Here is a 13,535-nt window from a genome sequence, read left to right as displayed (position 1 = left end):
AGACTTATGCTAAGAGGGAATATACATGAAGCCAGTGTGGAAGGATGTCTATATTTGTTCATGTTATATTTGTTCATGTAAGATTTAAATGTCTTTTAAATGTGTTTGAAGGCTTCTCTGACAGTAAGACCCTTGGAGCTGGAAGACTGGATATAAATATATACATGCAGAACTTACATCTCCTGCATTACAGACTGTCTTCCTCCTCTGGGGAGCTTTGTAGAAAGGCCTGTGTAAACACAGGCATGCATCCAAGAGGGAACATTTCAGGATTGAGATCAGTTTTACAAAAACATGGAAGGTCAAACTGTGAACACTAAACAGCTTCCTACAGAACCTGTAGCCAACAATACAATAACCCAAATCTGCTTGAACACCAATAACATTGCTTTGGCAAATTCTGTGCTAGTAGCAGTATTTTCTGAAATAGCACTAACTTTATCAAGTCAGTGATCTTACTTTTTAGCACCACACTGAACTGGCATCTCAGACAAGATGTTACTAAAACAAGTATTGCTAGAAGCCTACAATGTTTAGCCTGGCATGATTTTTATCCATTTGTTTACTGTGATTTCAAAAACTTTGCTAAAAATGTCTCCTGCAGTCAACAGTGACTGCATTAAGACAGTTGAGCATTTTTCAGCATTTATATTTAAGCACATATAAGGCTTTTTAACTGAAATATTACTCTTAAGGAAAATGTAGGATAAAGTCTACAAATGGAAAGATTTTTAAATGCCTTTCCCAGACAATATTTATATTTTTTTTACACTTAATGTAGATAAAATACTTTCCCCCGCCAACCTCAGAATCAAAGACTTAAAAAAGGAAATCCATTACAGATTGATTACAAAACACTTTCTCTAGGTGGTATGGCTCAAAACTGAGTTTGTCTTCATCCTGCACAGCAATATGTGATTACTAGGAGGAGAAAAATGATGACTGAGGATCCCAGGGGTTCTGAAATCCTGTTGTTCTTGTTGTCATCTGAACAGACAAACTCAAAAACATTTGTGATAATCCATTTTGTTACTTGGTGAGTTAACATGGTAAGTTTTATAACAGCTGAATGTGTCCCAAAAGAAATTCAATTCAAAGAAGGTGACCTCAGAGTTACACCCACTGTGTAGTTTTCCTCTATCCACATTTTGCACTATCAGGCAATCTCAAATCAACTCAGTCCACTTAAAGACATATGGGAAAAGAAATTGCTTGAGTCACTCAGCTACTTATCTATCTCAGGCAAAAGGAAAACTGAAAATTCTTACACAGTTGATAATTTCTGCTTTTGATTTGGAAAACACAGAGCCCACAGCGCTAAACCACAATTTATGGAAATTGCAGCTCAAATATTGGACAACTAGTTAGAATTACTACCAAGTAAAACCAAGCCATTTATCCTTGTCACTGATGTCGTGGAACTTCTAAAGCTGTCACATTCTCCTCAGTGTACACTGTCAACTTGCTCCTGTTCACCCTGCTTTAAAACAGTGAAAGTCAACTAGCAACTCTTACTGCAGTTTGCAGCCTGTATTTTTCCACTCTAGATTTAAAACTGTATGGTAATGGAAATTCTGCATTATTGTGCTGATCCATATGAAACAATGGAAGCATTTCAGCCTTAGGCAAACGTAAATCCCAGTGCACCTCCTGGTCCTCACACAGCGGCTGTGTGGGAGCACAGGGAGGTGGGAAGACTGGTAATGCCAAGTAAGGCTCTGCAGACAAGGTCCCTGTGCCAGCCTGTCACAAGTAATGCACTCGCAGAACGTGCTCCATCCATCCCTCCAGGTACCAGCACGGAGAACACAAAGCCTTTTCCCTGGCTCTGGGGCTACACATCTCCTTCTCCAAAATCCATGGGACTTTACATACACAGAGAGTGGAATTTCCCTCACTGGTGATTTTTGGCTGCCACTAACAGCCAGTAAATTCTACATATGGCTGCAAGCAACTTGACATATCCTCTCTCTCAACTTTGCTTCAATTACTAAACCAAAACACGTTCTACGGATTATTTTTGCAGTCAAAGTAGGTTAAAAACATCTGGAGGTGTTAATAGCAGAAAGATAAGAAAGTTACATTTTTAGTTCCCCCGTCAGTTGTTTTCTTCTCAATCTCCTTTCACACCACAGGTACTCCACAACCTCCTCAGTGCTTTCCACGAGCGCAGCACCCTGTCCCCGTCAGAGCCGAGGCATTTGCATTTCAGTGCCCTGCCCGTACCCAATGTCAGCTGTGACACACCGAGCGCACGGCAGGAGCAGCTCGGCAGGATTCCCCGGCAGGATTCCCCGGCAGGATTCCCCGGCAGCAGCCGCGCACAGCGAGTGGAGCAGCGCGGGGCTGGCAGCACACAGCCAGGCTCACCGCCGAGCCCCACCTGGCAATCCTGCGGGGCTCTGTGCCGGGGCTGGGCCACAGCGGCTCCAACAGCCTCACATCCAAAAAAAAACAAAGAGAAAGGATTATTAACACTGAGCCCAACCTCATCAGAGCAATGAGAACAAGAGAAACAGTGAGGAGGAGGAAAGCTGCAGATCCCTTCAGAGAAAAGAGCAAAGAAAACATGGGCCATTAGCAAGGATGGGACAGTGTGATCCTAAACCTGGATGAGGGGCAGCTGGAGGAAAAGGGAGCCTAAGAGCAAAGACTAAACAGGAAAAAGGAAAAGGAAACACACAGGGGTGTAAATTCAGAAAAAAAGGTAGAGAAAACATGTTACTTAGAGTAGTTAACTTGGAGTAAGTTTTTCACATACATATTTTTCCTAGCACAATACAGAAGGTTAACAGTAACTGTCAATGTCTATGACCCTTATCAATAGATTACAATAGTTATCATAATCTTTTACTATCCCTTTTAAGGATAGTTTAAGAAAAATAAATTAGTCAACATTTAAGAGTCATTTAGCCAAACAGCATCCTCCCCTTTATTTTTCTTTAAATGACTGATTCCAAACAATTCCTTTACTTGGAAAGTAAACAGGAAATAATACATATATTAGTAAACACGCCTGGAAATGGATTTTCTGAAGAGCTGACAAGTCAGAAACACAAATGACCCAAGAAGTTGAAATGGTATTTCGTCTCTTTGCTCTCTTTCACTGAAAGAGCCATAAGACTTGCAGATACATAGGAAATGCTGTTCCTTCAAACTAACTGTATGCTCTAAAGCAGAGGGAAATGCAAACATTGCATCCATTATGAACTGCAGCTGAGTGAAAGTGCCTACCTGCAGCCAGGCCATGCAGCAAAGTCTGCTGGCTCCTTGTTCTGCAGCTGGTACCTCCTGCCCAGGCTCAGGAATCACACCCCACCTGCCACAGGTGAGGAAGGTGTAGTTGAGCCAAAGAGATCTGTCCAAAAAGGTAATGTAGGAAATCTGTGACTGAAGTTATCTACACGGGATATCCCAGCAATACGGTAAAGCCATCAGGAAATGAATACATGAGATTAATCATGGAAAGTTACTCATGGAAAAACTGGTAATTCCTTCTTGCATAGTTCTGTATTTTAGAGAATAAAACAAAGTTTTCCTGAAAACACACTGAGCAGTAACTCTGCCAGGAAGATGCTTCATCTGGATAAAACAGCTACTTTACAGACACAACTTTTTAAGCCAGTATGAAACTAGATTAAGAGCTCTAACAAGTCCAAACAACCAATAAAATCTCCACAAGTATTTGCCACTCTTGCTACACCCCAAGATTCAGACTGTCTGGAGGAGGTTGTAAGTCAAACAAAAGTCACACAGAAGGAAGTACACCCAGTTTGTCACAAAGACAGTTCAGCTGGCAATTTTAAGAAAGTTAAAGTAAACTTTCTAACTATAGAACCTAATTATTGGAATTCCATAAAGTCTTGGTTCCTAAAACAACTGCGTGTTCTTTCCTTCATGCCCATATATCTCCCTATGTTATTTTTTCTGTAAATATCTGGGAATAAAGTGTTTTAGCAGACATTAGACAGCCTTTAAGCCACAGCGAGTAAGGGGAAAAACTTTGGAGGCACTTACGAAGCAGTTAAAGAAGAATGAGCTCAACAAAAGTAAATGGCAAAGACCTAAAGTAAACAGAAGTTGTGTTCTCTGAGAAGGAGCCCCTGTTAAATCCGAGGTCAGGGATCCACCAGACGACATTCCCCCTTGCCCCTGTGCTCACCTCGGAGCAGCCTGGCCATTCTGCATCAGGTATCAGCTGGTCCATAAGTAAGAGACAACTGCAAAGTATTCACTTCGTTTCACTTGCTGTCCCAGCATGAATCCCAGCTTTCCCAGCAACTCTGCCCTGAATAAAAACTGGCAAACAGACCGACCCACCTACAAATCCAAAATAACCTTCGAGAGAAAGGACCGAGAGGATGGAATGCAGCTACACACGTACACGCTAACACATAACGCCTTTCAAGCCAGTAATTTGTAATAATAACAGAGCAGGGACAGAGTCCCGGCAGGAACAGCATCCACCCGGCACCCACAGCAGCTTTACCCCGGGAAATTCCTCGAAGGTGTCAGCGCGGCGGCAGGCGCTCCCCAGCAGGGCGCGGGATCGCGCCGCACGCTCCCAGCCGCGCTGCGGGCTCGGCCAGCGCCCGGGGCTGCCGCCGAGCACCCGGAAATGGGGCGAGGGCGCCGCACGGCCCCGTGGGGGCCTCGGCGCGGCTGCCGGCGCCAGACGGGCTCTGCGGGCGCCGCTGCGACCGGGACCGCGGCGGGGCGAGGGGAGCCGGGGGACCCGAGGGGAGGGAGTGACGGGCAGGCGGCGGCTGCGCCCCGCTGGAGCCCTGCTCGCTGCCCCCGCCCGCGGCCCCGCTGAGCAAAGCTGACCGCCGCCGCCCCCCGGCCTCCCCTCGCGGCGTGAGGGGCCGTCACCCCCCTCCCGCCCCTCACCTGGCAGGGGCTCCCCGGCCCCGCGGCACCTCCCGCGGGGAGGCGGCGGCTGCGCCCCAGAGGCTCCGTGCGGGCTCGGGCTGCCGTTCCCGCCGGGCCCCGTCGAGGACGCGGCTCCCGGGACGGGGCTGCGACCGCCGCGCCCGCGCGCAACAACCAACTCCGGGTGCCACCCCCCGCGCGCGCACCGCGGCGGGAAGCCCCGCCCCTCAATCGCTCATTGGCTATAGGCGGCGAGTGGGCGTGGCGCCACAGCGGGGCGGTGCGAGGCCCTCGGGCGACCAGGGGAACGGCCGCCAGAAGACTACAACTCCCGACGTGCACAGCGCGCGGGCCTTTAAATGCGTTCCGTCAGTTCGCGCGCGCGCGTGTGTAGAAAGCATGTGCTTCCGCCTGCGGTGGTGAAGTAGTCCCGCTGCGTGGTTTGAATTCCAGCCCCGCGCTGGGCCGCCGAGGGGAGCGGGACGGCGGGCGCCGAGCAGGGAGTGCTCCTGGCTTGGCTGGGCTTTCCCCCGAGGGGCTCCTCTGGGAGAGGCGAGGGGGCCGCGCTGAGGCGGGAGCGGAGAGATCCGAGCAGGCGGGGCTGTAAGGTGGCCGTGCGCGTGCGGGAGGCGCGGCGGCTGCGCGGGCTGAGGGGACCCGGCTGAGGGGACGCGGCCACCCCCGGCGACCCCGGCCCTGCCCGAGAGCCGCCGCCGGCAGGTCAGTGGGGACGGCCGCGGGCCCGCCGCCCCTCCTCGGCCGCGGCGGGCAAGGAGTCGGCGGGCGGCTGCGGGTGCTGTGGCCCGCCGTGAGGGGGGCTGGGGGAGCCGCCGGAGCTCACGGGGGGTGAGGGGGAAGAACCGGATGAGGGTCTAAGTGCTTGGTTTTCGGTGTCCTCCATTGTATATCTTTCCACAGTTCCCCCAAAGCGATATTTCATGGCTCTTTAGTTCTATTTATTTGTCCTTTCTGTAGGTCCACTTAACGTTCCCTTGTCAAGCAGGTGATTTATTACGGTGCGGTTTTCTGATACTTCTGTCCAGGTTTCCACATTCAGTTTCCCGTTCCTGGGGAAGCAAGTCTCTTATTTCGAGGTGGTAGAAAGAAGCCCCGAGCCTGGGGTTGAAGACACCGGGGCCGCGTGCCTTGCGAGGCGCCATTCGTTCCAATCCTCTGGAAAACCAGCGCTAGGGCGAAGGGAGGAAGGGCAGGTAAATAGAAATAAAAGAGCTCCTGCTCTCTAGAGTAGCGGCCTCCAGGTTTTTTGACTGTCAATAAAGAACACTTTTAATCATGCATCTCTCATGTATGCAATTTTATTGGTTTATCAGTTATTTACACGTAGTACTGTGCCGATATATACATTATGAAACATACTCGGACATAGAAATTGAGAAAGGATAAGACAAAAGTGAAATAGACAGTATTTTAAGACATAATTTCATAAAGCTGCAAAAAATGTAGCTTTTTTATTTGCCTTGCGTGTGACCCCCTTGACCACTTTACAGCACATGTCTGTTGTTCTGAAGTGACCATTCTCAACTTCTGAAGAGTGTAAACAAACTGCTGACGAAAACATAGAATTTATTTTGCATGGGTTTTCTTCTTTAATCCTGGCCACAAGTGCAGGGGCACAACCTATTTGAAGATAGTGAAATGCTGTTTTACCTTCTCTTGGCTTTTTTCACATTTGTGTCATACACAGTAGAAGGGATGAGATATTCAGTATTTCTAGAACTGTATCACTTGGTGGCAGATACTGTAACTTCAGAGTTCAGGAAATTCAGGGAAACTGGTAATTTTTTTCCCTGTCCTTAGAAATCTGGCATGTCTTGAAATAGAAGTTGGAAAGTTTGGCTTAGAAATAGTGTCTAAAGTATTTGGGTTAGTCTTTGAAATCCTGAGTTAGCTCTTCTATAGGATCCCAGCAATTTTCAAACCAGAAAAATGATAGATTGTGTGATCTGATCACACTGTCCTGGTTATAAATGGATTTTTGCTCCTTTGGTTGCCCATGGTGGGGCACACAGAGGGTATGTGCTGATAACCTTTCATGGCTCAGAAAATGGAGGAGAGAATCGTGTTCCTTTAATACCTGAGGCTTGGGTCCAGCTCCTGTGTGTACCTGACTGTTAGAAGGTGACTGTAACAATTTCTGGTGCTCTGCAATAAAGCAACCACAAGGAGAGAGATTCTCACTGTTTCCACCTTGTGCTCTTGCAGGGGATTTCCCTGGCCCAGCTCAGGCTTGCAGTGTAGGGCTGGCCAGCACTGCTCCCAGAGCAGGGGAGCTCACTGCTCTGACTGTGAGCTGTGGTTTTGCTTGTGTGGCATCACGATGTCAGTCAGGCCGCAGGAATGGAGAAAATTGTGCGCTGATGTGTTGGGGTTGACTTTGTAACCTTTGTTAGTGTCTGTTCCCATGAAGTTCAATGCAGGGTCACTCAGTGTCCAGGTGTTTCTCCTCACCTGCCACAGTGGCTCAGCCCTCCATGCTGGTTGCTTCTCCTTGACTAAACAGGCAGTGTTTTAGCACCAGTTATCCAGTGGGATTTTTCTCAAGCTTACTGGCTCATACAAGTTTCTGAATTCTTGCTGTACTTCCTGCCCTCTCCAGGCTGTGAAAAATTTAAGTATTCCTGCTCAGCATTGCTGCAGTGCACACAGAGCTGTGCTTGGTTTTTTTGAGTGTTGTGGCATGTGCTGTGAGGAATTGTTAGAGAAGAAAATAATGGAGACACTCTTGATAGTGATCTATGGGAGAGATGGGTGACTCAAGGGAAGAGGCCTTTACAATTTTGAGGACAGTAGGTGAATACAGAAAAGTTGTCTTTTTTTTCCCCCCAGTTGTTCATGTACCTTTAATAAAATGCTGTTTCAATCTATAATGTGAGTGGCTTGGGAGTCCCAAAATGAAGTAGCTTTCTGCATTCCTTCTAGCTTTTTTGGTTTTTTTGCTTCCATGATTTCCCTTAGAAAGAGAGGGGAAATGTTTCTTATGTTCATGGGAGCTGTTAAACTTCTGCTATTTTTAAGACAAGAAGAGTGATCAATAAACACATTTGAACACTAAGTTTTCACGAGGTATGAATTCCTAAGTGAAGTTTGTTTGCAGAAGCCATTGTTCTTTTCAGAGGATTGGTTTATGAAAGCAGGTAAGGCTAGTTGTTGGCTATTTGGAATACACAGTCAAGTGGTAGCTAAAGCTTTATTGATGTAGGTCAGGCTCCATGGCAGGATGTGCAGGGTTGGCCATATTGTGGTGCTGTCTGACCCCAGGAGTGGCTCCTTCCTGGCCAGTGGCATCAGCAGCGCTGCTGTTGGCTCTGATGGCAGCTGTTGGTGTTTACTGGAGCTGGACTCCATGGTCCCTGTGGGTCCCTTCCAAAGCATCATATTCTGTATTCTGTGGTGCACACCTGTGGTCTGATACTGGACCTGGAATTGTGAGGGCAAACCAGCCAGATCTGGGTTTGTGCCTGCAGTGCCAGTGGGACAGGTCTGGTGATAAGCATTTCATTACCAGACTAGTCTATTTTAATCTCTTGCATAATGGGATTGTTGGGATGTATATGGTAAAGCTATTTGTATGCACATTAATCCCACAGATGACTAATTCTTGTTAAAGGAATAACTTGCATTTTTCATAGCTGTGAGGGGCAAAGCTGAGGCTGACATTTGTTTTCTGAAGGTCTACTACGTACCACTTTGACGAGGATACTTTTGATGAATTGCAGCTATACCTGCTTTTTTGGGAATTCTGTGTCACAGGGAAACAAAACCACTTAAATGTGGAATACCTGAATTTCTTCCAAGTTCTAAATTTGTTAGGAAATCTTCCTTGTTCCTTGACCTTACTTTTGCAAGTTCTGATGTACTTGGAAAAAAACCCTGTCTTTCAGAAACATTAGGAACATTACTGGCTTGAGTGTTTTTATAGTAAAAATGTTAAAAAGAGCCTGTGCTGTGTTGCCTTCATTAGTGATTTTAATCCTAGAAACAAATAATCCTGCACTGTTTTGCAGGAGACTGTGGCAAGAGCTGACTTTGGCTGACTGATTTCAGTCTTTTGGACCATACATCTCTCCTGGCATACAGTGAATTGCAAAATAAATCTTATTTTTCACTGTTTCTGAAATTCTTGTGACTTGGATTGTTTATACAGTTTCTTAATGTAAAGGGGAATGGAAATCTAACACACTGGAATGTGCTTTTTGTGTATCATGGCTGGGATAAGTAGTGAGGTGAGCATGGGCATCCTGAGCCTGCATTTCAGGATACTGGGATAGCGTGAAAATGGCAGAGGATGGTTTAGTCACAAGATTGAGTGGCAGAAGGCTTTGTTGCTGATAACAAAAATGTGTGAAGTGCATAAGAGAATGAGGTAGTCAAAGTGTTGGTTATTAGTTGACTTCAAGAGGATTAAGACTGACAGGATTTATTTCTGGATCCTTTTTTCCATTTTTTTTCTTCCCCTAACAAGTGCAAAACACAGAGGATTTCTCAGCAATTTAGTAAATTAACAGGGGAAAAGTCTACTTTTGTTTTATTATTGTGTTCAAATACGAAAAGATGATAAATTCATGGCTTTAATTATACGGTGGTGTCTGAGGGATTGTTTGAAGCCAAAAAAATTCAAGTTTTCAACTGCCCTTCAAAATGTCATCTGTAGAACTTGCCAGGCTTTGTTTGGAGGGCTTCTCAGACAGTCTTAACCAAATGGTGGCTAAAGCAGGTCTGACTTGGCTGTGCCTGTTCTGTAGTTCCTTTTATTGCAGGTAAGTAGTATGGCATGAATTCGGGGATTTTTTTGTAAATTTTTGTGTTTGTTACTTAAGAAATAAACTATTTGTTCCTCTTGGAATTCCCTTGGCTGCTCTTTTAAAGCCTTGGATATAAGGTGGTGTGTTTCTTCTTAGCTTTGGAAGCTTTTTAGCTTATGGCATGAATTCGGGGATTTTTTGGTAAATTTTTGTGTTTGTTACTTAAGAAATAAACTATTTGTTCCTCTTGGAATTCCCTTGGCTGCTCTTTTAAAGCCTTGGATATAAGGTGATGTGTTTCTTCTTAACTTTGGGGTATTGTTTGCTGAAATCCACTAACTGGCAAAACATTTAGTAATGGAGATGAAAGAGATTTTGGGAGAGCTTATTGTTTGCTGAAATCCACTAACTGGCAAAACAGTAATCGAAATGAAAGAGATTTTGGGACAATGGACTTCGGGTAAGAATAGGCTAAGTAATCTCAGGCTGATGTCTGGGCCATAATTATATGTTCATCAGAGGCTGAGTTTCTGATATAACAGAATTAGTGTCCCATACCAGTATTGAGGATGTGCTGTGCCTAACAATATATGGAAAGTGTCAGTCTCCATAGTTGGGAAAGCAGTGGAGAGAGAGCTGTGGCAAAACCAGTTCTGGTAATAGTATGAGACTACACAGGAGAGAAAACAGATCAACATGGAGTGAAGTACTGGAAACAGTAAACTGTGAATCTTCTGTCACACTTTCAGATCTGGAGTTTGCTAACATTGCATTTCTGCCAGAAAAACTGGGGAGCCAGGAGGGTGTTCCCAGTGCAGGATAGTGGCACATGGAGGTAAGAGAAGAAAGCTTGGAGTGCAAGCTTTGTAGTTTGTCATTTTAGGAGTGTTGTTTCCTTACTTGTATTCTACCCTGGATATGGTGCTGCTCTTATGCCCCAGTTTTCCCCGTCTTACTTTATGAACAGTCTGCCTTGTTTGAATTTTCACTTATCCAGGACATTGACAAAGACACCCTCTGATACCTAAAGGGTAAGAAAGTAAGACTTACTGAAGTAGGATATTCCATTTAAAGCTACCATCTCTTCAGATATACAAATATACAAGCATCTTGTTGGAATATCTCAATAATTACAAATTCTGTACTATTTCTAGAGCAGAGGAGCAAATCTTCAGAGTCTCCAAAAGTCCTGAAATATAGGCATATTGGAGTGCATTTTTTCCAGCCCTGACATCTAGTCAGTGACCTCCTGAAATCATAGGTAACCTCCTGAAATCTTTTGGAGCAGAGTGCTGGCTCAGGGTGTATTTACTGCAGTATGTTGTAGCTGCTATAGCACATGACTCATGCTGCTGCTGAAATGAAATTGAGATAACCAATGTTTGACTAAATCTTTACTGTTTCAGTATGTGGGAAACATGACAGAATAGACTCCAACTACTCTTTGCTGAGCTTAAGAAATTGCTGCAATTCTTGTAAGATATGACAAGCCAGTATAATAAATAATAAGAAGAAATGAATCAGAATTGTAGAATTGAAGTTCTTTTTCCAGACTTATGGGGAAGAATCTCATCTTTCATCAGGAGAATAAATGTTTTGCTTTAGATTGGAAAGGGGGGGGAAAAGTCATGTCAGTTTATGATATAACCCTAGTTTTTTCTGGTAATCATATTTTGTCCCACTTAAGACTATTTCAGGGCCCTCTGTTACTGGAATAGCTTCAAATGTTCTTTGTTTCTGGCAGCAGTAGAATTTTAGGGAGGGTTGAATCGCAGCCTGTGGAGTTATAGCAATGTACATCACTAACTCCTGGCTGTGTTACTCACATCCCTTTTTCTTCTGCCAGCTGCTTGTTGGATCCTTAGCTGAGCCATTTCACCCTTTCATTTGGCATAAACTAATTTGGTAAATGAACTAAATGCTCTTCTGTTTCTTCAGCGTGCTGAACCATGTGATTTGTCCAGGGAACAGGTGCCAGGCTGAAAGATGATGCTCCAGGAGTAGATGGTAGCTCAACAGGCTTAGGCTGCAGTGAAACCATAGCCTTAGGCAGTGGACAGCTGGTGTCTGCACCTTCCAGCACCTGGCTTGTCTTCATGCAGGCAGAGGACCTTGCTGGATGCTTCTCTTGATGTCTTGTGAGAACTACAGCCCACTGCTGGCACAACGAATCCAAGAAGTTTTCTTGGGTGATTGGAGGTGGCTCTTAGGGCTTGATATGACTTCACCACGCATGGCAGTGAGAGTTCCCATACACATTCTTTTTCAATTAGCTCTGGTATTTCTTTGAGCCTTTCCTTTCAGTTGGGTCTAATTGAAGATACTGAGCCTCCTCGATTTCCTGAGATTCTCCCAGAGGGAAGAGTTAGGGAGTTAAGTAGTTCTGTAAAACGTCCAATAAGCTGTAACCAGCTGAGAAAGGGGGAGAGGGCAAGACCTTCCTCTTCACACCAGCAGGTTACTGCTTTGTGAGCTATCCTTGAATCTAGGTTGTATCAAAATATGCAAAGCTTGAGCATTAGAGAAATGCAATTTCCAGGCCTCTTCTGTCTTAGGCCACCTAAGATGGCACTTAAAAGTATTTTGCCAGTTTCCCATTCTGTGTCAGTTAATAGCTGTGTATAAATCATGTGACATCATCAGGATTCTGTAAATTGTTCACTAACACCAGACATGTACTTGTAACGTAGAAGCACAAATATTTTTTCTTAAAGCTCCAAATATAGGAAAAAGAAAGTGAGAGAAAAGCTTCTGAATCATATTAGTTTGATCCCTGCTTTTTAAATGTCAATTTCAAATAACAGATAGGGCATGATTCATACTGCTTGCTGATGGTTTTGAACAAAATGCCATCAATTTAAAACTTCTGAGTTATTTGTGGAGAGGTAATGTGACAAGTGCTTTTTCGGTGGTTGTGGTTGACTAACCTGATCGAGCTTTCTGTTTTTAAAGAGCGTTCTCAAGCAAACCAGATTTGATACTTGGTCCCGTTGAAACAAGCATAGCTCCGGACAGGTGTGGGCTGGGAAAGCCCGCTTGGAAGCATTGACATGAAGAGGTGTTGGAGGTGGGTGACAGGATAATCCAGCTTGGGAACATTGGCATTTAGTGAAGCTTGAGAGGCTAAGCCTTAGGTATAAATAAGAGTACAGAAGAATCTTAACAGGCGAGGTATAACGCGGGTCTCCTGCAGCTGGCACTGGCACTGCTGCAGCTGCTTTGGGATTCAGAAAGGGTTGCTAGCACACTGGAAAAAGATCAGTTTGAACATAAGTTTAAGGCCTATTTTAACTCCTAAAAATACAGGCAGGTGCAGCTTTGTTTAACTTCCTAAAATGATACATTTATCAAATAACAACTTAATCAGAGTTTATTGATACAGGCTCTTAGCTTATAGGGTCTAACCTCTGAAATCATAACAAAATCTATGTGACAGCTGCAGTTGTACAAATTTACTGTGTGCATAAGTGCCACATGGGACAGCTGCTGGAGTGATGCTTCTTACTTTAAAACCATGATGAAGGTTTGAATTCCTCTGTGTTTCTGTTTTTTAGCAGAGGGTAGTGCCTGGTGTTAAATAGGTCACAGTGATCACACTCATCCCCTCTGGCCTGTGGCTGTATTGCAGCTTTTTTAATAAGGAAATAAACTTTTTTTAATTCTAGCCAAGGAAATTTTTGGAAAGTACAAAAACTTTGCAGGTATTTGTATTAAACTAACCCAAGTGGTCTTTGTCTTGACATAAGATCTGATAGTTCTTCTGTTTACATTTGGATATAAAAGCCTATAGCATTATTAACTGCATGTTAAACTTAGACTGTGAGACTTTTTGTGAATTGTTTTGAATGTGTAATGATGTGAAATTTTCCAAATATCAAAGATACTTTTCTTACTTGAGAA

The 13,535-nt window shown here is 44.7% G+C and overlaps 2 protein-coding genes across 6 annotated transcripts in view; one reads left to right on the top strand and one right to left on the bottom strand.

The window, feature by feature from the left end:
* Positions 1-5,050, bottom strand: part of PEAK1 (pseudopodium enriched atypical kinase 1) — a 110,313-nt gene extending 105,263 nt beyond the window's left edge. For 3 of the 4 annotated variants that reach the window (XM_041427744.1, XM_041427742.1, XM_041427746.1), the window contains exon 1: positions 4,891-5,050. The gene's annotated coding sequence lies outside the window, so the exon portion shown is untranslated. Of the gene's footprint in view, positions 1-3,234; positions 3,341-4,890 lie in introns of those variants that run through there. The other variant, XM_041427743.1, reaches the window with a different exon arrangement.
* A 222-nt stretch (positions 5,051-5,272) lies between these two features.
* HMG20A (high mobility group 20A) overlaps positions 5,273-13,535 on the top strand; it is a 39,146-nt gene continuing 30,883 nt past the window's right edge. Inside the window, exons 1-2 of one of the 2 annotated variants that reach the window (XM_041427670.1) lie at positions 5,273-5,592; positions 5,916-6,083. The gene's annotated coding sequence lies outside the window, so the exon portion shown is untranslated. The remainder of the gene's footprint in view (positions 5,593-5,915; positions 6,084-13,535) is intronic. The other variant, XM_041427669.1, reaches the window with a different exon arrangement.

The sequence above is a fragment of the Onychostruthus taczanowskii genome, unplaced genomic scaffold, assembly GCF_017590055.1.
Source record: "Onychostruthus taczanowskii isolate IOZ18803 unplaced genomic scaffold, ASM1759005v1 scaffold118, whole genome shotgun sequence".
NCBI lineage: Eukaryota > Metazoa > Chordata > Aves > Passeriformes > Passeridae > Onychostruthus > Onychostruthus taczanowskii.
This window is presented reverse-complemented; position numbering and strand designations above follow the sequence as displayed.